We start from the raw sequence: 19,649 nt of genomic DNA on the forward strand, positions 1-19,649 counted from the left end.
CTTTTCTCATTCACCTTGCAAGTTACCTCCCCTTTTCTTGCTTCCTTTTGGTCCTGAAATCAAGCAATAAAGTGCATCAAAGCTCTAGTCCAAGTCATGAGTAATGCAACATAATATTTGTCACTAAACTTATGCAAAATCCTCATGAAATTATGTAAAATGCACAATGTATGCTTGAGTCAAGGCATAAGTGAATATCTACCCAAAACTAGCTTATTTCCTAAAGAAATGCATGAAACTAACCTAAAAACAGTAAAGAAAAGGTCAGTGAAACTGGCCAAGATGCCCTGGCATCACAACACCAAACTTAAAGCTTGCTTGTCCCTAAGCAAGTACTGGAACAAGAGAATGATGAATGGAATATCTAGAGGAATGAGTCATTCTTGTGGAAGTCATGTTACTGATTTTATGGTGGTTTCATGCATAGCAACTTAGGTTCATTCCATTACTGGCTTTCAGACTTTTATCATGTCCCTAAACACTTACTTTGTTTATATCCCATGAGACTTTTATTCTTTGATCATTTTATTGTTATTTTAAGGGTTATTTGTGTTATTTAGGCTAAGTGCTCTGTAAGGGGGCAACTCTTTAAGATAAGCTTTCAGCCAACACTCCCGAACCAGTTAGTTCAAGGTGCTAGGTGTTGAGACACCCCTAAGGACTTACTCCCTCAAGCCTATCCCCCATACATACACACTACAGGCATTTAGTTTATTTATTTTTTCTTCTTGAGACTTTGGTGTCCAGCACCTCTTTGGGTTACTAAATGTTCTGTAGTGAAGGTTACTCTTGATAGTGGACTTTCAGCTGATAATCCCGAGTTAGTTAACCCAAGTTATCAAGTTAACCCATCTTAGATCCCTCACACAGGAGCACCACAGACACTTGCCTCAAGATTAAAACCATTGATGCCTAGCCTTATTGCTTACTCTTTTTCTTTTGTTTTTCACTTCCATTGTTCTTTCCCTTTTCTCTTCTTAGGATCTTGTTATTAACTTAGTCTCATGAGTGTATCCAAAGTCAAGTATTCAGGATAGATAGTTGTCCTCCTAGCCTTGTGGTTGAACCAACTTAGCTAACTTATGACTACCCAAAGATTCATGAATGCACTTCCACAATATGAACTCTACTCTGGTCTTTTAAAAACATAAACATTCTCTTCTTCATTTGATTTAGAGGGACAAGCTTACAAGAAAGGGAAGTAAGGATACAGTGACATAAAGACCAGTGCACATAGACTCTCTTCAATACCAAAAACTTAAAAGACATGATTGAAAAAGGTTTAAACATAACATGGAAGCAAGTTCTATTTCATACAAGATCTTCCTTATTTAAAACATAGAGAAAGATGGAACAAAGAAGGAACTCCACCACCTTTTACTATTGTGGATGTCCACGCTCTTTTCCTTGCTTGTCCTCCTTGTTTCCTCTTGCATTTCCTCGCATCCGTGCCAATCTTGCTTGCTTTCAATCCTCAAGTGCCTTCCTCACTGACTCATGACTCTCTTCCACCCTTTGTCTTTCCTTTCGTGCTAATTCATCCTTCATTTCGTCATACTTGGCTATTCCTGGATGCAATACTGGCAGCTGTCCCACTAAGTAGCCGAGCCTGACTTGAGTGTTTATATGATGTCCTGTTTGGCTCATGTAAACTCCTTCTGCGAATGCTCTTTGCTTGTCCAATAGTTCTGCCTGTTCTATTTGTCTTCGATGCATCTCATGTATGTGTGCCCCTTGATGTGCTTGGATGTTGATTAGCCTCTGGGTGGATTCTTGTTGCTCGTTTTGCCTTTGTTCCATCCTGTTGAATGCTTCTCCCATTGTTGTCCTTGGCTTAGTTGCTGTTCCATCATTTGCCTTTGCCACTCACCTTGCTGAGTCATCCATCTTGAAAGTGTTTCCTCTTGCCGCCCCATCATCTGTAGTTGAAGCTCTTTCTGTGCTCCTTGGCTTTCCAAATATTGTCTAGATAAGCCATCAATGGCCTCCTGCAATTGGTGCATGTCCAAGGTCTGTTGTGCTAATCCCTCTGAGACTTGGCCTTCCACTACTTGAGGGGTTGTCCTCTTTCTTTGCTTCCTTTGAGGTAGGGGGGATGCTGCAGCATTCATCCTTCAAACCGTTATTGGAATGCCTTCCTTTATCCAAACGGGGTCCTCATCTTCAAAAACCACCCTAGCTTTCTTGCATATTCGGTAAATAGTGCTGGGATAATCTAATGTTCCTCTTGAGTTACTTTTCTCTGCCATCTTTCTAATTCCTTGAGCTATGATCTCATGAATCTTGATTTCTCCTCCCTTGAGTATACAATGCACCATTGTTGCTCTCTCGAGATTCACCTCCGAGTTGTTTGCAGCTGGGAGGATAGACCTCCTTACTAGCTCAAACCACCCCTTGGCTTCAGGAGTGAGGTCTGTTCTCTTAATGAACTTTGGTTTATTTCCAGCACCCCTTTCCCAGTCAGCCCCTGGTACACAAAGGTCTCGTAAAAGCTGGTCATAATTGGGGTTGTTGTCCAATCTTGAGTGATAACTTTCTTCTTCAAATGGTATAGACCGTAGCTTTAATGCCCTCATTACACTCATGGGACCAAAATCCACCATTGTTCCTCTCACAAAGCTTGTATATGACTCATCTTTCTTATCATATCTGACTGCATTTGCATAAAATTCTCTTATGAGATTTGCATTCACCTTAGTGACCGGGTCAGTGAGGAGCTCCCATCTTCTCCTTTCTACCTTCTCTGTGATTTCGGGGCATTCAGTCTTCTTAACTTGAAATCCCAGCTCATAAATAATTTCCTTATCAACCATCTACCCGTATTGCAATGCATGATGCAAGCTTCTAAATCTCTTCTCATCATATGGGTGTTCTTCCATGGGTTCCTTCCCCTCCCTTCTCTTAGAACTTGAATATGCCATGAATGATGATTAATATGTGAAGGTGGTAAGGTTGTGGAGACTTTTGGTTGTTTAGGTTTTATGGCAATGAGGAGAGTGAGGGGAGGAATGTTTATAATTGGATAGGGGGTGTATTGTACCGAAATGAAGAGTGGTGAAGGGTGTGTGATGACAATGAAGGGTGGTACGGACAAGGGTCGTTTATATAGAGAAGTTGTGAGAGAATGGATGGTGTAGATTGATGAAGTGTTCACTTGATGGACGGTTGGGGTTATTGATGAGCGGATAATTTATACGCTTTTTGGCATTGTTTTTAGTATGTTTTTAGTAGGATATAGTTACTTTTAGGGATGTTTTCATTAGTTTTTATGTTAAATTCACATTTCTGGACTTTACTATGAGTTTGTGTATTTTTCTGTGATTTCAGGTATTTTCTGGCTGAAATTGAGGGACTTGAGCAGAAATCAGATTCAGAAGTTGAAAAAGGACTGCTGATGCTGTTGGATTCTGACCTCCCTGCACTCAAAGTGGATTTTCTGGAGCTACAGAACTCGAAATGGCGCGCTTCCAATTGCGTTGGAAAGTAGACATCCAGCGCTTTCCAGCAATATATAATAGTGCATACTTTGGCCAAGAATTGATGACGTAAACTGGCGTTCAACGCCAGCCTTCTGCCCAAATCTGGCGTCCAGCGCCAGAAAAGGATCCAAAACCAGAGTTGAACGCCCAAACTGGCACAGAAACTGGCGTTCAACTCCACAAATGGCCTCTGCACGTGCTACACTTAAGCTCAGCCCAAACACACACCAAGTGGGCCCCGGAAGTGGATTTATACATCAAATACTTACTCATGTAAACCCTAGTAGCTAGTTTATTATAAATAGGACCTCTTACTATTGTATTAGGAATCTTTGATCAGTTGTATGCTATCTTAGATCATAATAGGGGGCTGGCCATCTCGGCCATGCCTGGACCTTCACTTATGTATTTTCATACGGTAGAGTTTCTACACTCCATAGATTAAGGTGTGGAGCTCTGCTGTTCCTCAAAGATTAATGCAAAGTACTACTGTTTTCTATTCAATTCTTCTTATTTCTCTTCTAAGATATCCATTCGCACCCAAGAACGTGATGAAGGTGATGATTATGTGTGACGCTCATCATCCTTCTCCCTTATGAACGCGTGCCTGACAAACACTTCTGTTCTACATGAATTAAGCTAGAATGAGTAACTCTTAGATCTCCTAACCAGAATCTTTGTGGCGTAAGCTAGAATGATGGCGGCATTCAAGAGAATCCGGAAGGTCTAAACCTTGTCTGTGGTATTCTGAGTAGGATTCAATGATTGAATGACTGTGACGAGCTTCAAACTCGCGAGTGCTGGGCGTTAGTGACAGACGCAAAAGGAGGGTGAATCCTATTCCAGCATGATCGGGAACCGACAGATGAATAGCCGTGCCGTGACAGGGTGCGTGAGCATATTATTCACTGAGAGGAGGGGATGTAGCCACTGACAATGGTGATGCCCTTGCATAAAGCCAGCCATGGAAAGGAGTAAGATTGATTGGATGAAGATAGCAGGAAAGCAGAGGTTCAGAGGAACGAAAAGTATCTCCATTCGCTTATCTGAAATTCCTACCAATGATTTACATAAGTACCTCTATCCCTATCTTATTATATAATATTCGAAAACACCATTATCACTTTATATCTGCCTGACTGAGATTTACAAGGTGACCATAGCTTGCTTCATACCAACAATCTCCGTGGGATTCGACCCTTACTTACGTAAGGTATTACTTGGACGACCCAGTGCACTTGCTGGTTAGTTGTATCGAAGTTGTGACAATTATGTATTGAGATCAGAGCACCAAGTTGCTCACGTTGCCGGGGATTGTTTGAGCCTGGACATCACAATTTTGTGCACCAAGTTTTTGGCGCCGTTGCCGGGGATTGTTTGAGTTTGGACAACTGACGGTTCATCCTGTTGCTCAGATTAGGTAATTTTCTTTTTGTTTTCTTTTCAAAAATATTTTCAAAAATCTCTCATCTGTTTTCGAAAAAAATAAAAATGTTTTCAAAAAAATTCTATTCAAAATTTTTAAGAATGAATTCTAGTGTTTCATGATGATTTGTTGAATCCTGGCTGGCTGTAAGCCATGTCTAATTTTTGGACTGGGGTTTCAACTTACCATCACAAATGAAGAGATTCTCACACACTTAGTTGTTCTATACATGAAAAGTATCCATATCTGCTGAAGCTTGGCTAGCCATTGGCCATGTCTAGTGTTTTGGACTGGAGCTTTCATTGAAAGCTTGGCTGGCTAGTGAGCCATGTCTAATTCCTAGACTGAAGCTTTAGACTAACATGGCAAGATTCCTGGAATTCATATTAAAGATTTTGGAATCCTTATTTTTTCTTTTTCATATTATTTTCGAAAAAATCCAAAAAATTTAGAAAATCATAAAAATCAAAAATATTTTTGTGTTCTTGTTTGAGTCTTGAGTCATGTTATAAGTTTGGTGTCAATTGCATATGCATCTTGTATTTTTTCGAAAATTCATGCATTCATAGTGTTCTTCATGATCTTCAAGTTGTTCTTGGTAAGTCTTCTTGTTTGATCTTGATGATTTTTTGTTTTGTGTCTTTTATTGTTTTTCATATGCATTTTTCGTTTCTTAGAATCTAAACATGAAAGATTTCTAAGTTTGGTGTCTTGCATGTTTTCTTTGCATTAAAAATTTTTCAAAAATATGTTCTTGATGTTCATCATGACATTCATAGTGTTCTTGGTGTTCATCTTGACATTCATAGCATCCTTGCATGCATTCATTGTTTTGATCTAAAAATTTCATGCATTGCATAATTTTAATGTTTTTCATAAAAATTTCAAAAATAAAAAAAATATCTTTCCCTTTTTCTCCCCTCAAATTCGAAAATTTGGATTGACTTTTTCAAAAAAATTTTAAAATCAAGTTGTTTCTCATGAGTCAAATCAAATTTTCAATTTGAAAATCTTATCTTTTTCAAAATCTTTTTCAAAAATCAAATCTTTTTCAAAATTCTTAGTTATTTTCGAAAATTCCAAAAATATTTTTCAAAAATCTTTTTCTTATTTTTATATCAAATTTTCAAAAATAACATAAACAATTAATGTTTTGATTCAAAAATTTGAAGTTTGTTACTTGCTTGTTAAGAAAGATTCAAACTTTAAGTTCTAGAATCATATCTTGTGATTTCTTATGAATCAAGTCATTAATTGAGATTTTAAAAATCAAATCTTTTTCAAAACTAATTTCTATCATATCTTTTCAAAAATATCTTCTTATCTTATCTTTTTCAAAAAAATATCTTTTCAAAAATATCTTTTCTAACTTCCTAACTTCTTATCTTTTCAAAAATTTGTTTCAACTAACTAACTAACTTTTTGTTTGTTTCTTAACTTTTTCAAAACCACCTAACTAACTCTCTCTCTCTCATTTTTCGAAAATATCTTCCCCCTTTTTCAAAATTTCTTTTTAATTTATTAATTATTTTAATTTTTAAATCTTAATTTTCGAAAATTACTAACACATTTTCAAAAACCAATTTTCAAAAATTACTAACTCCTTTTCAAAAATAATTTTCGAAAATTCCCTCTCTCTCTCTCATCCTATTCTATTTATTCATTCATTAACTAACATCTCTTCCTCACATCATCACCAAATTCGAACCCCCTCTTCTATCTGTGTTCGAATTTCTTCTTCTTTTCTTCTACTAACAATAAGGATCCTCTTTACTGTGACATAGAGGATTCCTCTTCTTTTCTTTTTCTCTTCTCTTTCTTATGAGCAGGGACAGAGAAAAAGGCATTCTTGTTGAAGCTGATCCAGAACCTGAAAGGACTCTGAAGAGAAAATTAAGAGAAGCTAAATTACAACAATCCAGAGACAACTTGATTGAAAATTTCGAACAAGTAAAGGAAATGGCAGCCGAACCCAACAACAATGCAAGGAGAATGCTTGGTGACTTTACTGCACCTAATTCCAATTTACATGGAAGAAGCATCTCCATTCCTGCCATTGGAGCAAACAACTTTGAGCTGAAACCTCAATTAGTTTCTCTGATGCAGCAGAACTGCAAGTTTCATGGACTTCCATCTGAAGATCCTTTTCAGTTCTTAACTGAATTCTTGCAGATATGTGATACTGTTAAGACTAATGGAGTAGATCCTGAAGTCTACAAGCTCATGCTTTTCCCTTTTGCTGTAAGAGACAGAGCTAGATTATGGTTGGATTCTCAACCCAAAGACAGCCTGAACTCTTGGGATAAGCTGGTCACGGCTTTCTTAGCCAAGTACTTTCCTCCTCAAAAGCTGAGCAAGCTTAGAGCTGATGTTCAAACCTTCAGACAGAAAGAAGGTGAATCCCTCTATGAAGCTTGGGAAAGATATAAACAGTTGACCAAAAAGTGTCCTTCTGACATGCTCTCAGAATGGACCATCCTGGATATATTCTATGATGGTTTATCTGAGCTATCAAAGATGTCACTGGACACTTCTGCAGGTGGATCCATTCACCTAAAGAAAACGCCTGCAGAAGCTCAAGAACTCATTGACATGGTTGCTAATAACCAGTTCATGTACACTTCTGAGAGGAATCCTGTGAGTAATGGGACGCCTATGAAGAAGGGAGTTCTTGAAGTTGATACTCTGAATGCCATATTGGCTCAGAATAAAATATTGACTCAGCAAGTCAATATGATCTCTCAGAGTCTTCATGGAATACAAGCTGCATCCAACAGTACTCAAGAGGCATCTTCTGAAGAAGAAGCCTATGATCCTGAGAACCCTGCAATAGCAGAGGTAAATTACTTAGGTGAACCTTATGGAAACACCTATAACTCAACATGGAGAAATCATCCAAATTTCTCATGGAAGGATCAGAAGCCTCAACAAGGCTTTAACAATGGTGGAAGAAACAGGTTTAGCAATAGCAAACCTTTTCCATCATCAACTCAGCAATAGACAGAGAACTCTGGACAAAACGCTTCTAATTTAGCAAATCTAGTCTCTGATCTATCTAAGGCCACTGTAAGTTTCATGAATGAAACAAGGTCTTCCATTAGAAATTTAGAAGCACAAGTGGGCCAGCTGAGTAAAAAGATCACTGAAATCCCTCCTAGTACTCTCCCAAGCAATACAGAAGAGAACCCAAAAGGAGAGTGCAAGGCCATTGACATAAGTGCCATGGCCGAACCTGTGAGGAAAGGAGAGGACGTGAATCCCAAAGAGGAAGACCTCCTGGGACGTCCAGTGATCAATAAGGAGCTTCCCTCTGGGGAATCAAAGGACTCTGAGGCTCATCTAGAGACTATAGAGATCCCATTGAACCTCCTTATGCCCTTCATGAGCTCTGATGAGTATTCCTCTTCTGAAGAGAATGAGGATGTCACTGAAGAGCAAACTGCCAAGTTTCTTGGTGCAATCATGAAGCTGAATGCCAAATTGTTTGGCATTGATGCTTGGGAAGTTGAACCTCCCTTGTTCATCAATGAACTAAGTGATCTGGATCAACTGACATTGCCTCAGAAGAGACAGGATCCTGGAAAGTTCATAATACCCTGTACCATAGGCACCATGATCTTTAAGGCTCTGTGTGACCTTGGTTCAGGAATAAACCTCATGCCCCTCTCTGTAATAGAGAAACTGGGAATCTATGGGGTGCAAGCTGCTAAAATCTCACTAGAGATGGCAGACAGCTCAAGAAAACAGGCTTATGGACAAGTAGAAGATGTATTAGTAAAGGTTGAGGGCCTTTACATACCTACTGATTTCATAGTCCTGGATACTGGTAAGGAAGAGGATGAATCCATCATCCTAGGAAGACCTTTCCTGGCCACAGCAAGAGCTGTGATTGATGTTGACAGAGGTGAAATAGTCCTTCAATGGAATGAGAACTCCCTTGTATTCAAAACTCAAGGATCTCCCTCTACAACCATGGAGAGGAAGCAGCAAAAGCTTCTCTCCAAGCAGAGTCAACCAGAGCCCCCACAGTCAAACTCTAAGTTTGGTGTTGGGAGGCCACAACCAAACTCTAAGTTTGGTGTTGAACTCCCATATCCAAACTCTAAGTTTGGTGTTGGAGAGTCTCAACAAAGCTCTGCACATCTGTGAGGCTCCATGAGAGCTCACTGTCAAGCTATTGACATTAAAGAAGCGCTTGTTAGGAGGCAACCCAATGTTTATCTAATTCTTATTTTTATTGTTTTTCATGTTTTCTTAGGTTCATGATCATGTGGAGTCACAAAATAAATATAAAAATTGAAAACAGAATCAAAAACAGCAGAAGAAAAATCACACCCTGGAGGAGCATCTGTCTGGCGTTCAAACGCCAGAACAGAGCATGGTTCTGGTGCTGAACGCCCAGAATGGGCAGCATCCTGGCGCTGAACGCCCAGAACAAGCATGGTTCTGGCGTTCAACGCCAGAAATGGCAGCAAAGGGGCGTTGAACGCCCAAAATGGGCACCAACCTGGCGCTGAACGCCCAGAGTTGTGTGCAAGGGCATTTTACATGCCTAAATTGGTGCAGGGATGTAAATGCCTTGACACCTCAGGATCTGTGGACCCCACAGGATCCCCACCTACCTCATCATCTCTCTTTCCATTCATGATCATCCCTTCTACTTTCCATTTACCACTCACATCCATACACCCACCACCTTCAAAATTCAACATCTCTCTCCCACCCAATCCCACCCATATGGCCGAATACACACTTCCATCCATCTCCTTCATATCTTCTTCTTATTCTTCTATTCTTTCTTCTTTTGCTCGAGGGCGAGCAACATTCTAAGTTTGGTGTGGTAAAAGCATAGCTTTTTTGTTTTTTTTCCATAACCATTGATGGCATCTAAGGCCAGAGAAACCTCTAGAAAGAGGAAAGGGAAGACAAAAAGCTTCCATCAAGGGTCTATAGCTCAGTGGCAGAACATTTGACTGCAAATCAAGAGATCCCTGAGATACCTCAGGGGATACATTTTCTTTCACACAATTATTGGAAGCAACTAAGGGTGGAACATCAAGAGCACTCCATCATCCTTCATGAAATCAGAGAAGATCTAAAAGCAATGAAGGAGGAGCAACAAAGACAAGGAAGAGACATAGAAGAGCTTAAGGACATCATTGGTTCCTCAAGAAGGAAACGCCACCATCACTAAGGTGGATTCATTCCTTGTTCTTATTTCTTCTGTTTTTGTTTTCTATGTTATGTGCTTATCTATGTTTGTGTCTTCATTACATGATCATTAGTAGTAATAACTATGTCTTAAAGCTATGAATGTCCTATGAATCCATCACCTCTCTTAAATGAAAAATATTTTAATTCAAAAGAACAAGAAGTACATGAGTTTCGAATTTATCCTTGAACTTAGCTTAATTATATTGATGTGGTGACAATGCTTCTTGTTTTCTGAATGTATGCTTGAACAGTGCATATGTCTTTTGAAGTTGTTGTTTAAGAATGTTAAATATGTTGGCTCTTGAAAGAATGATGACTAGGAGACATGTTATTTGATAATCTGAAAAATCATAAAAATGATTCTTGAAGCAAGAAAAAGCAGCAAAGAACAAAGCTTGCAGAAAAAAAAAATAAAAAATAAAAATAAGGGGCGAAAAAAAATAATAGAAAAAAAAATAGAAAGAAAAAGAAAAAGCAAGCAGAAAAAGCCAATAACCCTTAAAACCAAAAGGCAAGGGCAAATAAAAAGGATCCCAAGGCTTTGAGCATCAGTGGATAGGAGGGCCTAAAGGAATAAAATCCTGGTCTAAGCGGCTAAACCAAGCTGTCCCTAACCATGTGCTTGTGGCGTGTAGGTGTCAAGTGAAAACTTGAGACTGAGCGGTTAAAGTCAAGGTCCAAAGCAAAAGAAGAGTGTGCTTAAGAACCCTGGACACCTCTAATTGGGGACTTTAGCAAAGCTGAGTCACAATCTAAAAAGGTTCACCCAATTATGTGTCTGTGGCATTTATGTATCCGGTAGTAATACTGGAAAACAAAGTGCTTAGGGCCACGGCCAAGACTCATAAAATAGTTGTGTTCAAGAATCATCATACTGAACTAGGAGAATCAATAACACTATCTGAACTCTGAGTTCCTATAGATGCCAATCATTCTAAACTTCAATGGATAAAGTGAGATGCCAAAACTATTCAAGAGGCAAAAAGCTATAAGTCCCGCTCATATGATTGAAACTATGTTTCATTGATAGTTTGGAATTTATAGTATATTCTCTTCTTTTTATCCTATTTGATTTTCAGTTGCTTGGGGACAAGCAACAATTTAAGTTTGGTGTTGTGATGAGCGGATAATTTATACGCTTTTTGGCATTGTTTTTAGTATGTTTTTAGTAGGATCTTGTTACTTTTAGGGATGTTTTCATTAGTTTTTATGTTAAATTCACATTTCTGGACTTTACTATGAGTTTGTGTGTTTTTCTATGATTTCAGGTATTTTCTGGCTGAAATTGAGGGACTTGAGCAGAAATCAGATTCAGAAGTTGAAAAAGGACTGCTGATGCTGTTGGATTCTGACCTCCCTGCACTCAAAGTGGATTTTCTGGAGCTACAGAACTCGAAATGGCGCGCTTCCAATTGCGTTGGAAAGTAGACATCCAGGGCTTTCCAGAAATATATAATAGTCCATACTTTGGCCAAGAATTGACGACGTAAACTGGCGTTCAACGCCAGCCTTCTGCCCAAATCTGGCGTCCAACGCCAGAAAAGGATCCAAAACCAGAGTTGAACGCCCAAACTGGCACAGAAACTGGCGTTCAACTCCACAAATGGCCTCTGCACGTGCTACACTTAAGCTCAGCCCAAACACACACCAAGTGGGCTCCGGAAGTGGATTTATACATCAAATACTTACTCATGTAAACCCTAGTAGCTAGTTTATTATAAATAGGACCTCTTACTATTGTATTAGGCATCTTTGATCAGTTGTATGCTATCTTAGATCATAATAGGGGGCTGGCCATCTTGGCCATGCCTGGACCTTCACTTATGTATTTTCATACGGTAGAGTTTCTACACTCCATAGATTAAGGTGTGGAGCTCTGCTGTTCCTCAAAGATTAATGCAAAGTACTACTGTTTTCTATTCAATTCTTCTTATTTCTCTTCTAAGATATCCATTCGCACCCAAGAACGTGATGAAGGTGATGATTATGTGTGACACTCATCATCCTTCTCCCTTATGAACGCGTGCCTGACAAACACTTCTGTTCTACATGAATTAATCTAGAATGAGTATCTCTTAGATCTCCTAACCAGAATCTTCGTGGCGTAAGCTAGAATGATGGCGGCATTCAAGAGAATCCGGAAGGTCTAAACCTTGTCTGTGGTATTCTGAGTAGGATTCAATGATTGAATGACTGTGACGAGCTTCAAACTCGCGAGTGCTGGGCGTTAGTGACAGACGCAAAAGGAGGGTGAATCCTATTCCAGCATGATCGGGAACCGACAGATGAATAGCCGTGCCGTGACAGGGTGCGTGAGCATATTATTCACTGAGAGGAGGGGATGTAGCCACTGACAACGGTGATGCCCTTGCATAAAGCCAGCCATGGAAAGGAGTAAGACTGATTGGATGAAGATAGCAGGAAAGCAGAGGTTCAGAGGAACGAAAAGTATCTCCATTCGCTTATCTGAAATTCCTACCAATGATTTACATAAGTACCTCTATCCTATCTTATTATATAATATTCGAAAATACCATTATCACTTTATATCTGCCTGACTGAGATTTACAAGGTGACCATAGCTTGCTTCATACCAACAATCTCCGTGGGATTCGACCCTTACTCACGTAAGGTATTACTTGGACGACCCAGTGCACTTGCTGGTTAGTTGTATCGAAGTTGTGACAATTATGTATTGAGATCAGAGCACCAAGTTGCTCACGTTGCCGGGGATTGTTTGAGCCTGGACATCACAATTTCGTGCACCAGTTATGCATGGCTAGAAGACAAGGATCATCACTTTATGATGGGGATTGCTCGGTCTTCTAGGGGTCCCATTTTTTTCAATGTTGCATGGCAACATTTTCCAATGTATTCCCTCTTTTTGTGGTGTCCGAACCTTCTTTGTTTGGTTGTCCAATCTATCCCTTTTAATGCTCCTTTTCCTTTCCTATAAAGACAAACTAAGTAAAGTAAGAAAAGATATTAAAATGACCATATGAATTTTATGGCTAATATTAATAAAAGGGAAGAAAGGATTTGATTGTTTATCTATGAATTCCAACTAACTAACTAACTATTGGTGGTTCCTTATATGTATTTTGGTGGCACCATGGGGTGACACCAAACTTAGTTTGAAGCAATGTGATGAAAAGTTTTGTTCAAAGCTCCCAAGACTAGCATGCATCTTGGTTTGCTTTGAACACCAAACTTGTTCTTCACTATATACTGCATGATAAAGATTTCACCAAGTGTTTGTCAAGTTTGGGTTGAAATCATAAAGATTGACTTATTCATTATCATCTGAAAGCATATAAAACATGGGTTGCCTCCCATGAAGCGCTTCTTTAGCGTCACTAGCTTGACGTTTTTCCTTCATCATGGTGGTTGGTAGTGCTTAAAGTCCTCCCCTCTTGCTGTGGACTTGTATCCATTGGTTGGATCAATGATCTCCACATGTTCTAGGGAAAGAACTCTGTTGATAGTGAAGACCTTAGGTAATTGAGATGGCACAGTAGGAAGATTAGGGGGAATATCTGGGAAGTAGGCTGAGACAACTCTATCCCCTGGAGAGAAGTCTTCCGTAGGGATCTTCTTGTTCCTCCATCTCCTTGGTACCTTCTTCTTTGTTTCTTTTGAGGTTGCCTTCCCCTTGGTGACCTCTTTTCTCCAAGGAGTTGTGATGCTGTCTTCACCTGCCTCTAGAGGTTTGGGTTCCTCCAACTTTTCCTTGAGCTGTGGCGATTGCTGTTTTCCTTGTTTGTCAGTTAAGGGGGTCTCAGAATGAGCTGGCTGTGCTTCAGTGCTTGTTTCCTCCTTCAGTGTCTCATTATCATTTGTGCTTAGTTCCTTGTCCTCTTGATCTGTTTCTTGTGAGAGTTTGAAAACATTGAAGCTGAGTCGTTCATCATGGATTCTCAATATTAGCTCCCCTTTCTCTACATCAATAAGTGCTCTGGCCGTAGCTAGGAATGGTCTTTCCAATATGATTGGATGAGTGTGACTCTCTTCCATGTCCAGAATGACAAAGTCTGTTGGGAGAAAGTACTTCCCAACCTTTTGCAACACATTTTCCACCACTCCTATTGCTTGCTTTTGAGTTTTGTCAGCCAGTCTGATAATGACATCTGTGGGCATTATCTCATTGATCTACAGCCTCTTCACCAGGGATAAGGGCAGTAAGTTGATGCTGGCCCCTAAATCACATAGTGCTCTGTCGAACATATTTTCACCTATGGCACAAGGGATATGAAAACTTCCTGGGTCTCTTCTTTTTGTAGGCAACTCAGGTTGAATAAGGGCACTACATTCCTTGTTCATCACTATAGTCTGCCCTCCCTTGAGTGAGCTTGTCTTGGGAAGAAGTTCCTTCATATACTTGATGAATGCAGGCATTTGTTGAATTGCCTTGATGAATGGTATGTTCACATGCAGAGATGCAAACAAGTCTAGGAACCTTGAGTATATTCTTTTTCCCACAGCACCATTGAGCAGTTGAGGGAATGGTGCATAGAGCTTTAGCAGCTCTTGTTGTGAGATTTCTGGTTTTTTGTGATCTCTATCCTCCTCCTTTGTTGAGTTGTCTTCAGGTTGTTTGCACATTTCGCCTTGCTTGTCTTCAATCTCTTGATCACTTGTAGTGACCATTTTGCAATCTTCCCATCTTACTTTTTTTGCTTCTCCCTTGGGGTTTTTCTCCGTGTCACTTGGGAAGCTATCAGTAGGTTTGGGAATCTTCTCAGCTAAATATCCCACCTGGAATTCCAGCTTCCTAATGGTCTCTCCTTGGTTCTTAATATTGGCTCGCACCTCCTCTTTGAACACCTTATTTTCTTGAATCTCTTGGCATATTCCTTCAAGTAAGGCTTCAATCTTAGAGAGCTTGTCATCAATTGATGAGTGATTCAGAGCAGATGTGCTATTTTGGTTTTGATAAGTGTGTGGAGACGTGTTGTTGTGGGGGTGTTGAGATGTCCTCTGGGTGAATTGCTGGTGAGCTGCATTGTTGTTGGAGTTGTAACGTCTCTGGTCTTGGTTTTGATCTTGCTCACTTCCCCACCCAAAGTTTGGGTGGTTTCTCCATCCAGGGTTGTAAGTCTTGGAGTATGGATCATAGTTTTTCCTTGGTGAATTCCCAATGTAGTTGGCTTGCTCCTGACTACCCTCTGCTTCTTCATGCACTCCTTCTTGTGTTGTTGATGAAGTGGAGATTGCTGCTACTTGGTTCCTCTCCATCTTCTTGGTGAGGTCAGCCAGCTGCTGGGTAATGAGCTTGTTTTGGGCCAACATAGCATCTACATTGTTTAGCTCCATCACTCCTCTTGTGTTCCCTCTTTAGGAAGCATAGAAGTAGTCGTTTTCTGCTACTGTTTCAATAACATCTATGGCTTCCTCAATGGTCTTCTTCTTGTTCAAAGATCCTCCAGATGAATGGTCTACTGCCTTCTTTGACTCATAAGAGAGCCCTTCATAGAAAATTTGCAGCTGGACCCATTCGTTGAACATGTCAGGTGGACACCTCCTTGTTAAGTCCTTGAACCTCTCCCATGCTTCATACAGAGTCTCACCATCTTGTTGTCTGAAAGTTTGAACCTCAGCTCTCAGCCTATTGATTCGTTGAGGAGGGTAGAATCTTGCTAAGAATTTGTTCACCACATCCTCCTAAGTTGTCAAGCTCTCCCTTGGGAAGGATTCCAGCCACTTGGCTGCCTTGTCTCTGAGTGAGAAGGGAAATAAGAGCAGTCTATAGGCGTCAGGATGAACACCATTAGATTTTATTGTGTCACATATTCTCAGGAAGGTGGTCAAATGTTGATTGGGGTCTTCTTGAACACCTCCTCCAAACGAACAGTTGTTCTGAACAAGGGTGATGGGCTGTGGTTTAAGTTCAAAGTTGTTGGCATGGATTGTTGGCTTTTGGATGCTACTTCCACAATTGCCTGGGTTTGGATTGATGTAAGAGCCCAAAACTCTTCTATCCTCCCCAGCATGATTTGCTCCACCTCCTCTGCCATGGTTGTGAGCCTCTTCTTCATGATAATTTTCCATCTTTTCTTCCATGTTAGGTTCAAAGTATTCCTCAAAGTGTTCCTCCTCTTCTTCAGCACCAACTACACGTTTTTCTTTTGCCTCCCTCCTTAGTCTAAGGAAGGTTCTCTCAGGTTCAGAATCAAAGGAAGTTGAAGCCCCGCTTCTTCTCCCTGTCATACAACCAACAAGTACAAGCAAAGAAAATAGGTGCAGACAGTATTTGTGTCAGAATTGCTGTTAGTTGTGGGTGATGCAATATATCAAACAGTTAGTGGGTTAGCAAACAAAATTGAAAATAACAAAGAAAAACAAAAGAGTAGAGGGGGAAGGGAAGAAGTTTAACTAAAACAAAAATTAAATCACTCAAACAGAAAAATGAAATTCACAAAATAAAAATGCTCAATCTAGTGATCTTCCAATTTAATCATTGTTGATGCACAATCAATCCCCGGCAACGGCGCCATAAACTTGATGTGAGAAAAACTTGTCTCTCAACAAATCTCCCTTCGGCAAGTGTACCGAAGTTGTCGTCAAGTAAAAACTCACAATAGAGTGAGGTCGAATCCCACAGGGATTGATTGATCAAGCAACTTTAATTAGAAGAATGTTTTAGTTGAGCGAATCCAGAATTTGGGTTGAGAGTTGCAGAGAATAAAATGGCGGGAATGTAAATAACAGAAAAGTAAATGCTAGAATTAAAGGACTGGAAGTAAATGACTAAAAATAAATTGCAGAATTGTAAATGGGAATGGGGGATTTGCTCATAAAAGTAAATGGCAGAAATTAAAGAGAATGGGTAAGATCAGAGATGGAGAGTTCATTGGGCTTAGGAGATGTTGCAATTCTCCGGATCAAGTTCATTTTCATCTCTTCCTCAATCAATGCACTCATTGATCTCCTTGGCAATCTTAAGTGATTGAATTACAATTTCTTGCAATTCAATCTCTCAAATCTTGATCAATAGCCAATTCCTTGGTCAATTGCTCATGAGAAGAGATGAAGTATGGTCAATGATTATACCACATGCATTTCCCAAACCAAGTATTGAGAGGGTTATAGTTACATACCCATCCAAACCCAATTTGGTCCAGCATGAGAAAGCATTTCTAGCTTGATCGCTTCTCTTCCAAGAAAAATAAAATTCACAAAATAAAAATGCTCAATCTAGTGATCTTCCAATTTAATCATTGTTGATGCACAATCAATCCCCGGCAACGGCGCCATAAACTTGATGTGAGAAAAACTTCTCTCTCAACAAATCTCCCTTCGGCAAGTGTACCGAAGTTGTCGTCAAGTAAAAACTCACAATAGAGTGAGGTCGAATCCCACAGGGATTGATTGATCAAGCAACTTTAATTAGAAGAATGTTCTAGTTGAGCGAATCCAGAATTTGGGTTGAGAGTTGCAGTGAATAAAATGGCGGGAATGTAAATAACAGAAAAGTAAATGCTAGAATTAAAGGACTGGAAGTAAATGACTAAAAATAAATTGCAGAATTGTAAATGGGAATGGGGGATTTGCTCATAAAAGTAAATGGCAGAAATTAAAGAGAATGGGTAAGATCAGAGATGGGGAGTTCATTGGGCTTAGGAGATGTTGCAATTCTCCGGATCAAGTTCATTTTCATCTCTTCCTCAATCAATGCACTCATTGATCTCCTTGGCAATCTTAAGTGATTGAATTACAATTTCTTGCAATTCAATCTCTCAAATCTTGATCAATAGCCAATTCCTTGGTCAATTGCTCATGAGAAGAGATGAAGTATGGTCAATGATTATACCACATGCATTTCCCAAACCAAGTATTGAGAGGGTTATAGTCACATACCCATCCAAACCCAATTTGGTCCAGCATGAGAAAGCATTTCTAGCTTGATCTCTTCATTCCTCTTTCAAGGTTCAAAAGTGATCCAAGTTTGAATAGCTTCTCTTCCAAGATAACTACTCAATTGGATGAAGATCGAAAGCTTTCAAGTAAAATCAAGAGGAAAGATAGAAGAAGAATAATGAAAATTAGTATTGATCCATCAAATTACAACAGAGCTCCCTAACCCAATGAAAGGGGTTTAGTTGTTCATAGCTCTTGAAAATGAAAACAAAGATGGAGAATACATCATAAAACTAGAAATTGCAAAGAAAGTAAAATACAGAGAGTAGTTCTCCTTTTTCCAGCCTCCAGAACTTCTTTTACAATTCAAAGCTACTCCTATATATACTACTCTTCTCAGCTTCTAGTTTACTCTTCAAGTCTTGGGCCTTTAGATCTTGAGTTTGAAGCAGTTCTTTTCTTCATTTGGGCTTGGCTTTACTTGCAGAGAGAAAGTGCTAAGTGGGCAGAGACTTCAGCTCAGGACGTTAGGGGTGTTAATATTTAGTGAGAGTATAAGTTCGAGAACGTTAGTGACACTTAACATTGTCACTAACGTTCCAATGCACCCCTTTGCCTCACGTTAAAACCCACGTTAACTAGGTTAACGTGGCTTTTAACGTTGCCTTGTTAACCTTCGAGAACGTTAGTGACACTCAACATTGTCACTAACGTTCCAGTGTGCCCCTTCTTGCTTCACGTTAAAGCCCACGTTAACTAGGTTAATGTGGCTTCTAACGTGGCCCTTGCCATCCTTCGAGAATGTTAGTGACATTCAACATTGTCACTAACGTTCCAATGTGCCCCTAGGTCTCACGTTAGAGTCCACGTTAACTAGGTTAACGTGGCTTCTAACGTGGCCATCTTTTAGCCATCCCAACGTTAGTGACAATGTTGAGTGTCACTAACGTTGGCTCATCCTTCATTCCTCATCGTTAGCTACCACGTTAACCAAGTTAACGTGGAAGTTAACGTGACTCTTGGGGGTTGCGTGGTTGCTTCAACGTTAGTGACAATGTTGAGTGTCACTAACGTTGTCGACAACTCTTCATCCCTTACGTTAGTTCCCACGTTAACCAAGTTAACGTGGGAGTTAACGTAGTACTTTGCACCATAGGCCAACGTTAGTGACAATGTTGAGTGTCACTAACGTTGGCTTCTCTTCTCCCTTTAACGTTAGAGGCCACGTTAACTAGGTTAACGTGGCTTCTAACGTGGCCACTTATGAGTAATTGCCAACGTTAGTGACAATGTTAAGTGTCACTAACGTTGGCTCAACTTCTCTTCTCCACGTTAGAGTTCACGTTAACTTAGTTAACGTCACATTAACTTAGTTAACGTGACTTTTTAACGTGGGCATTTATGGCTTTTTTTTTGAGAGTGTTATTGGCAATAACTTTTCTCATTAACCTTGCAAGTTACCTCCCCTTTTCTTGCTTCCTTTTGGTCCTGAAATCAAGCAATAAAGTGCATCAAAGCTCTAGTCCAAGTCATGAGTAATGCAACATAATATTTGTCACTAAACTTATGCAAAATCCTCATGAAATTATGTAAAATGCACAATGTATGCTTGAGTCAAGGCATAAGTGAATATCTACCCAAAACTAGCTTATTTCCTAAAGAAATACATGAAA

General features: G+C 39.7%; 2 non-coding genes across 2 annotated transcripts; one reads left to right on the forward strand and one right to left on the reverse strand.

Moving 5' to 3' along the window:
* Positions 1–7,260: 7,260 nt before the first annotated feature.
* Positions 7,261–7,364, reverse strand: LOC148578028 (small nucleolar RNA R71). The gene has a single exon (XR_015903941.1). It is a non-coding gene; the product is annotated as a small nucleolar RNA R71 (small nucleolar RNA).
* Positions 7,365–15,622: 8,258 nt separating this feature from the next.
* Positions 15,623–15,726, forward strand: LOC148578029 (small nucleolar RNA R71). Its single transcript, XR_015904524.1, has one exon. It is a non-coding gene; the product is annotated as a small nucleolar RNA R71 (small nucleolar RNA).
* Positions 15,727–19,649: the final 3,923 nt, after the last annotated feature.

This window comes from Arachis ipaensis, chromosome B1 (genome assembly GCF_059453495.1).
Source record: "Arachis ipaensis isolate K30076 ecotype BB chromosome B1, ASM5945349v1, whole genome shotgun sequence".
Lineage (NCBI taxonomy): Eukaryota > Viridiplantae > Streptophyta > Magnoliopsida > Fabales > Fabaceae > Arachis > Arachis ipaensis.